This window comes from Hyperolius riggenbachi, chromosome 10, assembly GCF_040937935.1.
Source record: "Hyperolius riggenbachi isolate aHypRig1 chromosome 10, aHypRig1.pri, whole genome shotgun sequence".
In the NCBI taxonomy this organism is placed as follows: Eukaryota; Metazoa; Chordata; class Amphibia; order Anura; family Hyperoliidae; genus Hyperolius; species Hyperolius riggenbachi.
In genome coordinates, this window is record NC_090655.1 from 284231963 (window position 1) to 284251733 (window position 19771).

Below are 19771 nucleotides of genomic sequence, written 5' to 3' on the forward strand. Positions count from 1 at the left end.
ATAAATGACAAAACCCCGGCAGTGGCATGACAGAGGGGGATAAATGATAAAACCCCGGCAGTGGCATGACAGAGGGGGATAAATAATAAAACCCCGGAAGTGGCATGACAGAGTGGGATAAATGATAAAACCCCAGCAGTGGCATGACAGAGGGGGATAAAGGACAAAACCCCGGCAGTGGCATGACAGAGGGGGATAAATGACAAAACCCCGGCAGTGGCATGACAGAGTGGGATAAGTGACAAAACCCCAGCAGTGGCATGACAGAGGGGGATGAATGACAAAACCCCGGCAGTGGCATGACAGAGGAGGATAAATGACAAAACCCCGGCAGTGGCATGACACAGGGGGATAAATGACAAAACCCCGGCAGTGGAATGACAGAGGAGGATAAATGACAAAAACCCCGGCAGTGGCATGACAGAGGGGAATAAATGACAAAACCCCGGCAGTGGCATGACAGAGGAGGATAAATGACAAAAACCCCGGCAGTGGCATGACAAAGGGGGATAAATGACAAAACTCCGGCAGTGGCATGACAGAGTGGGATAAATGACAAATACCCCGACAGTGGCATGACAGAGGGGGATAAATGATAAAACCCCGGCAGTGGCATGACAGAGTGGGATAAATGATAAAACCCCAGCAGTGGCATGACAGAGTGGGATAAGTGACAAAACCCCAGCAGTGACATGACAGAGGGGGATGAATGACAAAACTCCGGCAGTGGCATGACAGAGTGGGATAAGTGACAAAAACCCCGGCAGTGGCATGACAGGGGGATAAATGACAAAACCCCGGCAGTGGCATGACACAGGGGGATAAATGACAAAACCCCGGCAGTGGCATGACAGAGGGGGATAAATGACAAAACCCCGGCAGTGGCATGACAGAGGGGGATAAATGACAAAAACCCCGGCAGTGGCATGACAGAGGGGGATAAATGACAAAAACCCCGGCAGTGGCATGACAGAGGGGGATAAATGACAAAACCCCGGCAGTGGCATGACAGAGGGGGATAAATGACAAAACCCCGGCAGTGGCATGACAGAGGGGGATAAAAGACAAAACCCCGGCAGTGGCATGACAGAGGGTGATAAATGACAAAACCCCGGCAGTGGCATGACAGAGGGGGATAAATGACAAAAACCCAGGCAGTGGCATGACAAAGGGGGATAAATGACAAAAACCCCGGCAGTGGCATGACAGAGGGGGATAAATGACAAAAACCCCGACAGTGGCATGACAGAGGTGGATAAATGACAAAACCCCGGCAGTGGCATGACAGAGGGGGATAAATGACAAAAACCCCGGCAGTGGCATGACAGAGATGGATAAATGACAAAACCCCGACAGTGGCATGACAGAGGGGGATAAAAGACAAAACCCCGGCAGTGGCATGACAGAGGGGGATAAAAGACAAAAACCCGGCAGTGGCATGACAGAGGGGGATAAATGACAAAACCCTGGCAGTGGCATGACACAGGGGGACAAATGACAACACCCCAGCAGTGGCATGACAGAGGGGGATAAATGACAAAAACCCCGGCAGTGGCATGACAGAGGGGGATAAATGACAAAAACCCCGGCAGTGGCATGACAGAGGGGGATAAATGACAAAAACCCTGACAGTGGCATGACAGAGGGGGATAAATGACAAACCCCAGTAGTGGCATGACAGAGGGGGACAAATGACAAAACCCCGGCAGCGGCATGACAGAGGGGGACAAATGACAAAACCCCGGCAGTGGCATGACAGAGGGGGATAAATGACAAAACCCCGGCAGTGGCATGACAGAGGGGGAAAAATGACAAACCCCGGCAGTGGCATGACAGAGGGGGATAAATGACAAAACCCAGGCAGTGGCATGACAGAGGGGGATAAATGACAAAACCCCGGCAGTGGCATGACAGAGGGGGTTAAATGACAAAACCCCGGCAGTGGCATGACAGAGGGGAATGAATGACAAAACCCCGGCAGTGGCATGACAGAGGAGGATAAATGACAAAACCCCGGCAGTGGCATGACAGAGGGGGATAAATGACAAAAACCCAGGCAGTGGCATGACAGAGGGGGATAAATGACAAAAACCCCGGCAGTGGCATGACAGAGGGGGATAAATGACAAAAACCCCGACAGTGGCATGACAGAGGTGGATAAATGACAAAACCCCGGCAGTGGCATGACAGAGGGGGATAAATGACAAAAACCCCGGCAGTGGCATGACAGAGATGGATAAATGACAAAACCCCGACAGTGGCATGACAGAGGGGGATAAATGACAAAACCCCGGAAGGGGCATGACAGAGGGGGATAAAAGACAAAAACCCGGCAGTGGCATGACAGAGGGGGATAAATGAAAAAAACCCTGGCAGTGGCATGACACAGGGGGACAAATGACAACACCCCAGCAGTGGCATGACAGAGGGGGATAAATGACAAAAACCCCGGCAGTGGCATGACAGAGGGGGATAAATGACAAAACCCCGGCAGTGGCATGACAGAGGGGGATAAATGACAAAACCCCGGCAGTGGCATGACAGAGGGGGATAAAAGACAAAACCCCGGCAGTGGCATGACAGAGGGTGATAAATGACAAAACCCCGGCAGTGGCATGACAGAGGGGGATAAATGACAAAAACCCAGGCAGTGGCATGACAAAGGGGGATAAATGACAAAAACCCCGGCAGTGGCATGACAGAGGGGGATAAATGACAAAAACCCCGGCAGTGGCATGACAGAGGGGGATAAATGACAAAACCCTGGCAGTGGCATGACACAGGGGGACAGATGACAACACCCCAGCAGTGGCATGACAGAGGGGGATAAATGACAAAAACCCCGGCAGTGGCATGACAGAGGGGGATAAAAGACAAAAACCCGGCAGTGGCATGACAGAGGGGGATAAATGACAAAACCCTGGCAGTGGCATGACACAGGGGGACAAATGACAACACCCCAGCAGTGGCATGACAGAGGGGGATAAATGACAAAAACCCCGGCAGTGGCATGACAGAGGGGGATAAATGACAAAAACCCCGGCAGTGGCATGACAGAGGGGGATAAATGACAAAAACCCTGACAGTGGCATGACAGAGGGGGATAAATGACAAAACCCCGGCAGTGGCATGACAGAGGGGGATAAATGACAAAACCCCAGCAGTGGCATGACAGAGGGGGATAAATGACAAAACCCCGGCAGTGGCATGACAGAGAGGGATAAATGACAAAACCCCAGCGGTGGCATGACAGAGGGGGATAAATGACAAACCCCAGTAGTGGCATGACAGAGGGGGACAAATGACAAAACCCCGGCAGCGGCATGACAGAGGGGGACAAATGACAAAACCCCGGCAGTGGCATGACAGAGGGGGATAAATGACAAAACCCCGGCAGTGGCATGACAGAGGGGGAAAAATGACAAACCCCGGCAGTGGCATGACAGAGGGGGATAAATGACAAAACCCAGGCAGTGGCATGACAGAGGGGGATAAATGACAAAACCCCGGCAGTGGCATGACAGAGGGGGTTAAATGACAAAACCCCGGCAGTGGCATGACAGAGGGGAATGAATGACAAAACCCCGGCAGTGGCATGACAGAGGAGGATAAATGACAAAACCCCGGCAGTGGCATGACAGAGGGGGATAAATGACAAAACCCCGGCAGTGGTATGACAGAGGGAGATAAATGACAAAACCCCGGCAGTGGCATGATGGAGGGAGATAAATGACAAAACCCCGGCAGTGGCATGACAGAGGGGGATAAATGACAAAACCCCGGCAGTGGCATGACAGAATGGGATAAGTGACAAAACCCCAGCAGTGGCATGACAGAGGGGGATAAATGACAAAACCCCGGCAGTGGCATGACAGAGGGGGATAAATGACAAAACCCCGGCAGTGGCATGACAGAGGGGGATAAATGACAAAACCCCGGCAGTGGCATGACAGAGGGGGATAAATGACAAAACCCCGGCAGTGGCATGACAGAGGGGGATAAATGACAAAACCCCGGCAGTGGCATGACAGAGGGGGACAAATGACAAAACCCCGGCAGCGGCATGACAGAGGGGGATAAATGACAAAACCCCGGCAGTGGCATGACAGAGGGGGATGAATGACAAAACTCCGGCAGTGGCATGACAGAGTGGGATAAGTGACAAAACCCCGGCAGTGGCATGACAGAGGGGGACAAATGACAAAACCCCGGCAGTGGCATGACAGAGGGGGATAAATGACAAAACCCCGGCAGTGGCATGACAGAGGGGGAAAAATGACAAACCCCGGCAGTGGCATGACAGAGGGGGATAAATGACAAAACCCAGGCAGTGGCATGACAGAGGGGGATAAATGACAAAACCCCGGCAGTGGCATGACAGAGGGGGTTAAATGACAAAACCCCGGCAGTGGCATGACAGAGGGGAATGAATGACAAAACCCCGGCAGTGGCATGACAGAGGAGGATAAATGACAAAACCCCGGCAGTGGCATGACAGAGGGGGATAAATGACAAAACCCCGGCAGTGGTATGACAGAGGGGGATAAATGACAAAACCCCGACAGTGGCATGACAGAATGGGATAAGTGACAAAACCCCAGCAGTGGCATGACAGAGGGGGATAAATGACAAAACCCCAGCAGTGGCATGACAGAGGGGGATAAATGACAAAACCCCAGCAGTGGCATGACAGAATGGGATAAGTGACAAAACCCCAGCAGTGGCATGACAGAGGGGGATAAATGACAAAACCCCGGCAGTGGCATGACAGGGGGGGATAAATGACAAAACCCCGGCAGCGGCATGACAGAGGGGGATAAATGACAAAACCCCAGCAGTGGCATGACAGAGGGGGATAAATGACAAAACCCCGGCAGTGGCATGACAGAGGGGGATAAATGACAAAACCCCGGCAGTGGCATGACAGGGGGGGATAAATGACAAAACCCCGGCAGTGGCATGACAGAGGGGGATAAATGACAAAAACCCTGGCAGTGGCATGACAGAGGGGGATAAATGACAAAACCCCGGCAGTGGCATGACAGAGGGGGATAAATGACAAAACCCCGGCAGTGGCATGACAGAGGGGGATAAATGACAAAACCCCGGCAGTGGCATAACAGAGGGGGATAAATGACAAAACCTCGGCAGTGGCATGACAGAGGGGGATAAATGAAAAAACCCCGGCAGTGGCATGACAGAGGGGGATAGATGACAAAACCCCGGCAGTGGCATGACAGAGGGGGATAGATGACAAAACCCCGGCAGTGGCATGACAGAGGGGGATAAATGAAAAAAAAACCCCGGCAGTGGCATGACAGAGGGGGATAAATGACAAAAACCCCGGCAGTGGCATGACAGAGGGGGATAAATGACAAAACCCCGGCAGTGGCATGACAGAGGGGGATAAATGACAAAACCCCGGCAGTGGCATGACAGAGGGGGATAAATGACAAAACCCCGGCAGTGTCATGACAGAGGGGGATAAATGACAAAACCCCGGCAGTGGCATGACAGAGGGGGATAAATGACAAAACCCCGGCAGTGGCATGACAGAGGGGGATAAATGACAAAACCCCGGCAGTGTCATGACAGAGGGGGATAAATGACAAAACCCCGGCAGTGGCATGACAGAGGGGGATAAATGACAAAACCCCGGCAGTGGCATGACAGAGGGGGATAAATGACAAAACCCCGGCAGTGGCATGACAGAGGGGGATAAATGACAAAACCCCGGCAGCGGCATGACAGAGGGGGATAAATGACAAAACCCCGGCAGCGGCATGACAGAGGGGGACAAATGACAAAACCCTGGCAGCGGCATGACAGAGGGGGACAAATGACAAAACCCCGGCAGTGGCATGACAGAGGGGGATAAATGACAAAACCCCGGCAGTGGCATGACAGAGGGGAATAAATGACAAACCCCGGCAGTGGCATGACAGAGGGGGATAAATGACAAAACCCTGGCAGTGGCATGACAGAGGGGAATAAATGGCAAAACCCCGGCAGTGGCGTGACAGAGGGGGATAAATGACAAAACCCCGGCAGTGGCATGACAGAGGGGGATAAATGACAAAACCCCAGCAGTGGCATGACAGAGGGGGATAAATGACAAAACCCTGGCAGTGGCATGACAGAGGGGGATAAATGACAAACCCCGGCAGTGGCATGACAGAGGGGGATAAATGACAAACCCCAGCAGTGGCATGACAGAGGGGGATAAATGGCAAAACCCCGGCAGTGGCGTGACAGAGGGGGATAAATGACAAACCCCGGCAGTGGCATGACAGAGGGGGACAAATGGCAAAACCCCGGCAGTGGCATGACAGAGGGGGACAAATGACAAAACCCCAGCAGTGGCATGATAGAGGGGGATAAATGACAAAACCCCAGCAGTGGCATGACAGAGGGGAGATAAGTGACAAAACCCCGGCAGTGGCATGACAGAGGGGGATAAGTGACAAAACCCCGGCAGTGGCATGACAGAGGGGGATAAGTGACAAAACCCCGGCAGTGGCATGACACAGGGGGATAAATGACAAAACCCCGGCAGTGGCATGACAGAGGGGGAAAAATGACAAAAACCTCGGCGGTGGCATGACAGAGGGGGATAAATGACAAAACCCCGGCAGTGGCATGACAGAGGGAGATAAATGACAAAAAAATTTCCTCAAAATATGTATTTTATACAAAGACTTTTTCTTAATATGGAAACACGAAAAATTGCATTTTGTTTCTAGATTTTTTTAAATTAAGTTCCATAAACTGGCCGCTGTGTTTAACTGCCTAAAAATTGTTATTTGCAGCCACTGCAGCAGAGGTTTTAAATATTAGGCATAGACCTACCTAATTTTTAAAGTACACTGCAGTCACAAAATATGCTGCTTGCGCAGTGTGGGCCTAACACTGCACTACAAGCTCCACAGTGATGTGAAAGGCTTTGTGTGACAAGGTCAAGTGACAACATTTTTTTAGTACAACACATCCACTTTATCAGTTTATATAAGTAATAGGGTTGGGGCGACTAATCCGCTGAATCCATCGAATATTGGGAAATACTCGGGATTTGAATCCCAATGCCATTTACAGCTCACCGAATCCCGACACTGCGTCCTCGTGCATCCGTCGCTCATTCTCCTCCGTCACCTCACGCCTCCTCCGCTCGCCCCCCGCCCGCATACTGGCCACTAGGGGGAACAGGGAAGTAAGGTAAGAGGTCTGCTGCTCTGCGCGCCACGCTGGAGGTGAGCGGGTGCTTATTTATGCAGTGAAGGTGAGCGGAGGAGGCCACGGGGGAAGGGGGGATGGGCACGGGGCTACCTATACAAAAGGCACATTTACCCTGCTACCTACGCTGAAGATACATATACCCTGCTACCTATACTGAAGGCACATATACCCTGCTACCTATACTGAAGGCACATATACCCTGCTACCTATACTGAAGGCACATATACCCTGCTACCTATACTGAAGGCACATATACCCTGCTACCTATGCTGAAGGCACATTTACCCTGCTACCTATGCTGAAGGCACATTTGCCCTGCTACCTATGCTGAAGGCACATATACCCTGCTACCTATACTGAAGGCACATTTACCCTGCTACCTATGCTGAAGGCACATATACCCTGCTACCTATACTGAAGGCACATATACCCTGCTACCTATACTGAAGGCACATATACCCTGCTACCTATACTGAAGGCACATATACCTTGCTACCTACTGTATACTGAAGGCACATATACCCTGCTACCTATACTGAAGGCACATATACCCTGCTACCTATACTGAAGGCACATATACCCTGCTACCTATACAGAAGGCACATATACCCTGCTACCTATACTGAAGGCACATATACCCTGCTACCTATACTGAAGGCACATATACCCAGCTACCTATACTAAAGGCACATATACCCTGCTACCTATACAGAAGGCACATATACCTTGCTACCTATACTGAAGGCACATATACCCTGCTACCTATACTAAAGGCACATATACCCTGCTACCTATACAGAAGGCACATATACCTTGCTACCTATACTGAAGGCACATATACCTTGCTACCTATACCAAAGGCACATATACCCTGCTACCATACTGAATGCACCTATACCTAGCTAGCTATACTGAAGGCACCTTTACCTTGCTACCTATACTGTGGGCACCTATGCCTGGGTACCTATACTGCGGGCAACTATACCATGATTGCACAATTCTTATGTGCAGGATTCACTAGATTCAGGATTCGGAAGGTTCGAGAAATTAGAGAACCTTTTTAGATTCTGATTCAGAAAAATTGTGGATACACAGCACTGGGTTACATAGAGAACTATCTCTATCTGTCCCTCAGCAGTACAGCTCTCCCTACACTGACTCCAGGCACACAGCTACACAGCACTGGATTACATAGAGAACACCTATCTCTAGCTGTCCCTCAGTCAGCAGCATAGCTCTCCCTACACTGACTCCAGGCACACAGCTACACAGCACTGGATTACATAGAGAACACCTATCTCTATCTGTCCCTCAGTCAGCAGCACAGCTCTCCCTACACTGACTCCAGGCACACAGCTACACAGCACTGGGTTACATAGAGAGCACCTATCTCTATCTGTCCCTCAGCAGCACAGCTCTCCCTACACTGACTCCAGGCACACAGCTACACTGCACTGGGTTACATAGAGAGCACCTATCTCTATATGTCCCTCAGCAGCACAGCTCTCCCTACACTGACTCCAGGCACACAGCTACACAGCACTGGATTACATAGAGAACACCTATCTCTAGCTGTCCCTCAGTCAGCAGCATAGCTCTCCCTACACTGACTCCAGGCACACAGCTACACTGCACTGGATTACATAGAGAACACCTATCTCTATCTATCCCTCAGTCAGCAGCATAGCTCTCCCTACACTGACTCCAGGCACACAGCTACACAGCACTGGATTACATAGAGAACACCTATCTCTATCTGTCTCTCAGCAGCACAGCTCCCCCTACACTGACTCCAGGCACACAGCTACACAGCACTGGATTACATAGAGAACACCTATCTCTATCTGTCCCTCAGCAGCATAGCTCTCCCTACACTGACTCCAGGCACACAGCTACACAGCACTGGATTACATAGAGAACACCTATCTCTATCTGTCCCTCAGTCAGCAGCACATCTCCCCCTACACTGACCCCAGGCACACAGCTACACAGCACTGGATTACATAGACACCACCTATCTCTATCTGTCCCTCAGCAGCAGCACAGCTCTCCCTACACTGACTCCAGGCACACAGCTACACAGCACTGGATTACATAGAGAACACCTATCTCTATCTGTCCCTCAGCAGCATAGCTCTCCCTACACTGACTCCAGGCACACAGCTACACAGCACTGGATTACATAGAGAACACCTATCTCTATCTGTCCCTCAGCAGCACAGCTCTCCCTACACTGACTCCAGGCACACAGCTACACAGCACTGGGTTACATAGAGAACACCCATCTCTATCTGTCCCTCAGCAGCACAGCTCTCCCTACACTGACCCCAGGCACACAGCTACACTGCACTGAGTTACATAGAGAACACCTATCTCTATCTATCCCTCAGTCAGCAGCATAGCTCTCACTACACTGACTCCAGGCACACAGCTACACAGCACTGGATTACATAGAGAACACCTATCTCTATCTGTCCCTCAGTCAGCAGCACAGCTCTCCCTACACTGACTCCAGGCACACAGCTACACAGCACTGGATTACATAGAGAACACCTATCTCTATCTGTCCCTCAGCAGCATAGCTCCCTCTACACTGACTCCAGTCACACAGCTACACAGCACTGGGTTACATAGAGAACACCTATCTCTATCTGTCCCTCAGTCAGCAGCACAGCTCTCCCTACAATGACTCCAGGCACACAGCTACACTGCACTGGGTTACATAGAGAACACCTATCTCTATCTGTCTCTCAGTCAGCAGCACAGCTCTCCCTACACTGAGCCCAGGCACACAGCTACACAGCACTGGATTACATAGAGAGCACCTATCTCTATCTGTCCCTCAGCAGCACAGCTCTCCCTACACTGACTCCAGGCACACAGCTACACAGCACTGGATTACATAGAGAACACCTATCTCTATCTGTCCCTCAGTCAGCAGCACAGCTCTCCCTACACTGACTCCAGGCACACAGCTACACAGCACTGGATTACATAGAGAACACCTATCTCTATCTGTCCCTCAGTCAGCAGCACACCTCTCCCTACACTGACTCCAGGCACACAGCTACACAGCACTGGATTACATAGAGAACCCCTATCTCTATCTGTCCCTCAGCAGCACAGCTCTCCCTACAATGACTCCAGGCACACAGCTACACAGCACTGGGTTACATAGAGAACACCTATCTCTATCTGTCCCTCAGTCAGCAGCACAGCTCTCCCTACACTGACTCCAGGCACACAGCTACACAGCACTGGGTTACATAGAGAACACCTATCTCTATCTGTCCCTCAGCAGCACAGCTCTCCCTACACTGACTCCAGGCACACAGCTACACAGCACTGGATTACATAGAGAACACCTATCTCTATCTGCCCCTCAGCAGCACAGCTCTCCCTACACTGACTCCAGGCACACAGCTACACAGCACTGGGTTACATAGAGAACACCTATCTCTATCTGCCCCTCAGCAGCACAGCTCTCCCTACACTGACTCCAGGCACACAGCTACACAGCACTGGATTACATAGACAACACCTATCTCTATCTGTCCCTCAGTCAGCATAGCTCCCCCTACACTGACCCCAGGCACACAGCTACACAGCACTGGATTACATAGAGAACACCTATCTCTATCTGTCCCTCAGCAGCACAGCTCTCCCTACACTGACTCCAGGCACACAGCTACACAGCACTGGATTACATAGAGAGCACCTATCTCTATCTGTCCCTCAGTCAGCAGCACAGCTCTCCCTACACTGACTCCAGGCACACAGCTACACAGCACTGGATTACATAGAGAACCCCTATCTCTATCTGTCCCTCAGCAGCACAGCTCTCCCTACAATGACTCCAGGCACACAACTACACTGCACTGGGTTACATAGAGAACACCTATCTCTACCTGTCCCTCAGTCAGCAGCACAGCTCTCCCTACACTGACTCCAGGCACACAGCTACACAGCACTGGATTACATAGAGAACACCTATCTCTATCTGTCCCTCAGCAGCACAGCTCTCCCTACAATGACTCCAGGCACACAACTACACTGCACTGGGTTACATAGAGAACACCTATCTCTATCTGTCCCTCAGCAGCACAGCTCTCCCTACACTGACTCCAGGCACACAGCTACACAGCACTGGATTACATAGAGAGCACCTATCTCTATCTGTCCCTCAGTCAGCAGCACAGCTCTCCCTACACTGACTCCAGGCACACAGCTACACAGCACTGGATTACATAGAGAACACCTATCTCTATCTGTCCCTCAATAGCATAGCTCTCCCTACAATGACTCCAGGCACACAACTACACTGCACTGGATTACATAGAGAACACCTATCTCTATCTGTCCCTCAGCAGCACAGCTCTACCTACACTGACTCCAGGTACACAGCTACACAGCACTGGATTACATAGAGAACACCTATCTCTATCTGTCCCTCAGCAGCACAGCTCCCCCTACACTGACTCCAGGCACACAGCTACACAGCACTGGATTACATAGAGACCACCTATCTCTATCTGTCCCTCAGTCAGCATCACAGCTCTCCCTACACTGACTCCAGGCACACAGCTACACTGCACTGGGTTACATAGAGAACACCTATCTCTATCTGTCCCTCAGTCAGCAGCACAGCTCTCCCTGCACTGACTCCAGGCACACAGCTACACAGCACTGGGTTACATAGAGAACACCTATCTCTATCTGTCCCTCAGCAGCACAGCTCTCCCTACACTGACCCCAGGCACACAGCTACACAGCACTGGATTACATAGAGAACACCTATCTCTATCTGTCCCTCAGTCAGCAGCACAGCTCTCCCTACACTGACTCCAGGCACACAGCTACACAGCACTGGATTACCTAGAGAACACCTATCTCTATCTGTCCCTCAGTCAGCAGCATGCTCACCCTACACTGACTCCAGGCACACAGCTACACAGCACTGGATTACATAGAGAGCACCTATCTCTATCTGTCCCTCAGCAGCACAGCTCTCCCTACACTGACTCCAGGCACACAGCTACACAGCACTGGATTACACAGAGAGCACCTATCTCTATCTGTCCCTCAGTCAGTCAGCACAGCTCCCCTACACTGACTCCAGGCACACAGCTACACTGCACTGGATTACATAGAGAACCCCTATCTCTATCTGTCCCTCAGCAGCACAGCTCCCCCTACACTGACCCCAGGCACACAGCTACACTGCACTGGATTACATAGAGAACCCCTATCTCTATCTGTCCCTCAGCAGCACAGCTCTCCCTACACTGACTCCAGGCACACAGCTACACAGCACTGGATTACATAGAGAACACCTATCTCTATCTGTCCCTCAGCAGCACAGCTCTCCCTACACTGACTCCAGGCACACAGCTACACAGCACTGGATTACATAGAGAACACCTATCTCTATCTGTCCCTCAGCAGCACAGCTCTCCCTACACTGACTCCAGGCACACAGCTACACAGCACTGGATTACATAGAGAACACCTATCTCTATCTGTCCCTCAGTCAGCAGCACAGCTCTCCCTACACTGACTCCAGGCACACAGCTACACAGCACTGGGTTACATAGAGAGCACCTATCTCTATCTGTCCCTCAGTCAGCAGCACAGCTCTCCCTACACTGACTCCAGGCACACAGCTACACAGCACTGGATTACATAGAGAGCACTTATCTCTATCTGTCCCTCAGTCAGCAGCACAGCTCTCCCTACACTGACTCCAGGCACACAGCTACACAGCACTGGATTACATAGAGACCACCTATCTCTATCTGTCCCTCAGCAGCACAGCTCTCCCTACACTGACTCCAGGCACACAGCTACACAGCACTGGGTTACATAGAGACCATCTATCTCTATCTGTCCCTCAGCAGCACAGCTCTCCCTACACTGACTCCAGGCACACAGCTACACTGCACTGGATTACATAGAGAGCACCTATCTCTATCTGTCTCTCAGTCAGCAGCACAGCTCTCCCTACACTGACTCCAGGCACACAGCTACACAGCACTGGATTACATAGAGAACACCTATCTCTATCTGTCCCTCAGTCAGCAGCACAGCTCTCCCTACACTGAGCCCAGGCACACAGCTACACAGCACTGGATTACATAGAGAGCACCTATCTCTATCTGTCCCTCAGCAGCACAGCTCTCCCTACACTGACTCCAGGCACACAGCTACACAGCACTGGATTACATAGAGAACACCTATCTCTATCTGTCCCTCAGTCAGCAGCACAGCTCTCCCTACACCGACTCCAGGCACACAGCACTGGATTACATAGAGAACACCTATCTCTATCTGTCCCTCAGTCAGCAGCATAGCTCTCCCTACACTGACTCCAGGCACACAGCTACACAGCACTGGGTTACTTAGAGAACACCTATCTCTATTTGTCCCTCAGTCAGCAGCACAGCTCTCCCTACACTGACTCCAGGCACACAGCTACACAGCACTGGGTTACATAGAGAGCACCTATCTCTATCTGTCCCTCAGCAGCACAGCTCTCCCTACACTGACTCCAGGCACACAGCTACACAGCACTGGGTTACATAGAGAATACCTATCTCTATCTGTCCCTCAGTCAGCAGCACAGCTCTCCCTACACTGACTCCAGGCACACAGCTACACAGCACTGGATTACATAGAGACCACCTATCTCTATCTGTCCCTCAGCAGCACAGCTCTCCCTACACTGACTCCAGGCACACAGCTACACAGCACTGGATTACATAGAGAGCACCTATCTCTATCTGTCCCTCAGCAGCACAGCTCTCCCTACACTGACTCCAGGCACACAGCTTTACTCAGCACTGGATTACATAGAGAACACCTATCTCTATCTGTCCCTCAGTCAGCAGTACAGCTCTCCCTACACCGACTCCAGGCACACAGCTACACAGCACTGGATTACATAGAGAACACCTATCTCTATCTGTCCCTGTTCACACTGGAGTGATGTGATTTTGTAAAAATCCCCCATAGCATTGCATTATCAAGAGCTTCTAAAATCTCTACCATTTAAAAAGCTCTTGTAGTGTGAATCAGCCCTAAGGGTGGAAAGGGCTACCGACGTTTTTATTACAGTACATTAACCTTCGCCTTAACAGTGCGCTGGCATCTCCCCACCCCTTATGCTAAGTAATCTCAGATAGAGACTACATAGCCAGTGCCCAACAGCCACTACATCACCTGAAGAAGGCGTGGTATTGCCGAAACCAGTAGTGACATAACACAGACGCACAGTGGACACGCCCCCTACTTCTCCAGCACCTCCTGGAGCCACACCCCAAAGACTCCATGGCAATCCCAGGTCCCGGCCAGACCTTGGGGCGGATGCAGCAGGCGTGGGCAGCCCTGGACACGCCCCCTGCTTCTCCCACACCTCCTGGAGCCACTCCCCAGAGACACCATGACAATCCCAGGTCCCGGGCAGATCTTGGGGCGGATGCAGCAGATGTGGACGGTCCTGGACACGTCAGCTACTTCTCCAGCACCTCCCAGAGCCAGACACCAGAGAGACACCATGGCAATTTCAGGTCCCGGCCAGACCTTGGGGCAGAAGCAGCAGACGTAGCGGCTTTGGACACGTGGGTTTCCTTTGAAACCTGTGTAAAAGCTCATACACACGGATTTTTCCAAACGACAGGTCATTTGGACATCAAATCGGGCGTGTGTACAGTCAGTCGTTCAGCTGATAACGCGGGTTTTGACCGATCCGCGAAGCGGATCCGTCAAAACCAGCGTTATCAGCTGAACGACCAACTGTACACAAACCCGATTTGACGTCCAAACGATCGGTCATTTGGAAAAATTCGACATGTGTATGAGCCTTTAGTGCAACTTATAGATAAAGAGGATTAATGCACTATAGGAGCTTTTTCTTCCTCTTTTGGTTGCTAAGCAACCACAGATCACACAAAGGTGGCTGAACAATGACATATGGGCATCATCACTGGAACGGATTAGCAGAAACGTAACACTATTAGGTAATCATTGTTGCTGACACTAGCAAGTGGCCACTGCTTAAGTGTCAGAGGAGAAGAGAGCAGCCCAGTGTGAGAGAATAAAGAGACCTTTCCCTTCCCCAGGGTGTCTGTACTGCTATTGTTAGTAAGCTGTCACCATATATATTCATGAATGATAGTTATAGAAGGCAAAAATCTAACATGAGCACATAGCATAACCCGATATGGTCAGTCTGTGAGCAGTGACATAACAGCAATACAGATACACATTTATTCTATATTCATTGCTGATTACTCACCTGTTCTGCCCTCTGTAACATTGTCCTCCTCTTTACATGTCCCCATCATGTCACCCTCCTCCATAGACTGCTGATCACTCCTCACATACGTCTCTTCTTCTTCCTCTTTATATGTCCTCATCATGTCACCCTCCTCTATAGACTGCTGATCACTCCTCACACACCTCTCTTCTTCTTCCTCTTTATATGTCCTCATCATGTCATCCCCCTCCACAGACTGCTGATCACTCCTCATATATTTCTCTTCTTCCTCTTTAACCACAGCACTTACACATACAAGTTCTCCACCCTAAGTGCACAAAGTGAGAGATCATGTAAAACGTGAACACAGATGACAGCACAGGAAGAATGAATGTGTCATGGTTTGGGGTCTCCGGGGACCCTCAGTCCCACCTACCTGATAATGGTGGGGGATGGTGTGATCTTCCTGTTGACAATCCTGGGAATAAAGAGGACCGGTACATCTCTCTGGTGGGTTTCTGTTACTTGATCCATCTGCAGGAAACACCACATTGACTGAATACAGGTGAAACTGTAAAAAATTTAGAATTTCATGCAAAACGCCATTTATTTTAGTAATTCAACTTAAAAGGTGAAACTAATATATGAAATAGACTCATTACACGCAAAGCAATATATTTCAAGCATTTTATTGTTATAAATTTTGATTATTATAGCTTACAGCTTATGAAACCCCTAAAATCAAAATCTCAGACCATTAGAATATTGAGAAACTGTTCAATATGCTCGGCTCAAAGTGTCAGAGTCTAATCAGCTAATTCATCCAAATAAATCCAAAACACCCGCAAAGGGTTCCTATTTCATATATTGGTTTCATCTTTTAGGTAAAATTACAGAAATAAATGGACTTTCACCTGTACATTGTCTCCATGTGTTTATCAAATGATGGAGGGGATCTAGGTCTGCTCTCTCCTGTACAAGACATGAAAGTCTCCTCTTACCTGGTGATGTGAGGGGCGGCTGATTCTCCATCATGGCGTCCTTGTAGAGGTCCTGGTGTCCTTCTATATACTGCTGCTCCTGCATGGAGAAATAGACAGTGACATCCTGACAACTTATAGCAGTGATGGCTAACCTTGGCACTCCAGCTGTGACAAAACTACAAATCCCATCATGCCTCTGACTCCCCTATGTATACTTAGCGCTGTCAGTGTATTGCAATGCCTCATGGGACTTGTAGTTCCACCACGGCTGGAGTGCCAAGGTTAGCCATCACTGCCTTATAGGAACCTGACATAAACAATGATACAGTTAACACCCAGACACACTGCCTTGCTGTTACTGGATAATGTCCCATAATTCCCAGCACCACTCACCTCTCCTGTCAGCAGCTCCATCATCTTCCTGGTGATTTCCAGAATCTTGTTGTGTCCCTCAGATATCAGGGAGTGAGGTGGGGGCACCGTGATGGTCACATGATCACCAGACTTCACTGGAGGAAAACTCTGTATGGAAACATCAACCATAATGTCACATGATCTCTCAGCATCCCCCTCACCTCTCCAGTCAGCTGTGTGGAGGGCCGGGACAAGGTTCTCCAGCACTAGAGGCGGGGAGTCCAAAGTGCTCCCTCTAGTTGTGCCTCCCAGTGTAGGTAGCAGATGCAGCCCCTGTATTACAGTTAACCTAATTTCATTAAAAAAAAAAAAAAAAACATAAGAAAAAAACAAACAAACCTTCCCCTAAGGGAGGTTCACACATTATGTCTCTTTGTGGGGTCTCCTTTGTCTCTATGAAGGCGTCCATCTTGCAGATATCATTGCAGCGTGGCCGCAGTTTAAAGTGACCAAGAGTCCAGTGTGTTCCTGACCACTGCTGCATGCTGGGAGAAGTAGTCATTAATCTCTCTACATTTCCCAGCATGCACCAGCAGCCGGGCATGCTACAGTTCCACACTGTGCTGCACAGACATCTGCAAGATGGAGGCGGGGCTATGGAGCAGCCCCCATAGGTAAGATACGCTACCCCCCATCCACACACACACACACACACTACATCATTCACAAACCTTCCTTAGGGGGAGGTATATTTTAAATATTTTTATAAAGGAGGTGCTTAGTTTCCTTTAAGTAGGTTGCTTCTCCCCCCGGTACAGGTAGCCATATGTGCCCCAGTATTAAGCATCCCCCTCCCTATTTTAGATAGCCAGATCAGCCCCCAGTATAAACAACCACATCATACACAATGGTCAAGCACCATCCACTATAGTGATTCAGCTGCTGTCTAATTATACCCAGAATGTGCAGAACGGCATAAAAATCACACATCAAACCTAAACAGCTAAGCCTCAAATCTCTGCACCAAACCGAGATCAATCAATAGATACAATCATTAAACCATGAATTATTAATAACAATTAACCCGAGCCATAAAGGCGGGGTATATAATCAATATCCTACATAATAAAGCCCCCGTGTCCCTGCATCCTCCTGTGTCCGTGTATTTTGCCATGCATGCGCGGCTCGCTGGTGGACTCTGGGACAGCAGAGGATGGGTGCAGGGGGGCATGCATGTGCGGCTCGCGGGTGGACTCTGGGACAGCAGAGGATGGGTACAGGGGGCATGCATGCGCGGCTCGCGGGAGGACTCAGGGACAGCAGAGGATGGGTGCAGGGGGGCATGCATGCGCGGCTCGCGGGTGGACTCGGGACAGCAGAGGATGGGTGCAGGGGGCATGCATGCGCGGCTCGCGGGTGGACTCAGGGACAGCAGAGGATGGGTGCAGGGGGGCATGCATGCGCGGCTCGCGGGTGGACTCTGGGACAGCAGAGGATGGGTGCAGGGGGGCATGCATGCGCGGCTCACGGGTGGACTCTGGGACAGCAGAGGATGGGTGCAGGGGGGCATGCATGCGCGGCTCGCGGGTGTACTCTGGAACAGCAGAGGATGGGTGCAGGAGGCATGCATGCGCGGCTCGCGGGTGGACTCTGGGACAGCAGAGGATGGGTGCAGGGGGGCATGAATGCGCGGCTCGCGGGTGGACTCTGGGACAGCAATGGATCGGTGCAGGGGGGGGCATGCATGCGCAGCTCGCGGGTGGACTCTGGGACAGCAGAGGATGGGTGCAGGGGGGCATGCATGCGCGGCTCGCGGGTGGACCCTGGGACAGCAGAGGATGGGTGCAGGGGGGCATGCATGCGCGGCTCGCGGGAGGACTCAGGGACAGCAGAGGATGGGTGCAGGGGGGCATGCATGCGCGGCTCGCGGGTGGACTCGGGACAGCAGAGGATGGGTGCAGGGGGCATGCATGCGCGGCTCGCGGGTGGACTCTGGGACAGCAGAGGATGGGTGCAGGGGGGCATGCATGCGCGGCTCGCGGGTGGACTCTGGGACAGCAGAGGATGGGTGCAGGGGGGCATGCATGCGCGGCTCGCGGGTGGACTCTGGAACAGCAGAGGATGGGTGCAGGAGGCATGCATGCGCGGCTCGCGGGTGGACTCTGGGACAGCAGAGGATGGGTGAAGGGGGGCATGCATGCGCGGCTCGCGGGTGGACTCTGGGACAGCAGAGGATGGGTGCAGGGGGGCATGCATGCGCGGCTCGCGGGTGGACTCTGGGACAGCAGAGGATGGGTGAAGGGGGGCATGCATGCGCGGCTCGCGGGTGGACTCAGGGACAGCAGAGGATGGGTGCAGGGGGGCATGCATGCGCGGCTCGCGGGTGGACTCTGGGACAGCAGAGGATGGGTGCAGGGGGGCATGCATGCGCGGCTCGCGGGTGGACTCTGGGACAGCAGAGGATGGGTGCAGGGGGGCATGCATGCGCGGCTCGCGGGTGGACTCTGGAACAGCAGAGGATGGGTGCAGGAGGCATGCATGCGCGGCTCGCGGGTGGACTCGACAGCAGAGGATGGGTGCAGGGGGGCATGCATGCGCGGCTCACGGGTGGACTCTGGGACAGCAGAAGATGGGTGCAGGGGGGCATGCATGCGTGGCTCGCGGGTGGACTCTAGGACAGCAGAGGATGGGTGCAGGGGGGCATGCATGCGCAGCTCGCGGGTGGACTCTGGGACAGCAAAGGATGGGTGCAGGGGGGCATGCATGCGCGGCTCGCGGGTGGACTCTGGGACAGCAGAGGATGGGTCCAGGGGGGCATGCATGCGCGGCTCGCGGGTGGACTCAGGGACAGCAGAGGACGGGTGCAGGGGGGCATGCATGCGCGGCTCGCGGGTGGACTCTGGGACAGCAGAGGATGGGTGCAGGAGGGCATGCATGCGCGGCTCGC

General features: G+C 51.8%; 1 pseudogene; it reads right to left on the reverse strand.

The window, feature by feature from the left end:
- The window catches only part of LOC137535543 (zinc finger protein 665-like), a 35756-nt pseudogene extending 18787 nt beyond the window's left edge, over positions 1-16969 (reverse strand).
- Positions 16970-19771: the final 2802 nt, after the last annotated feature.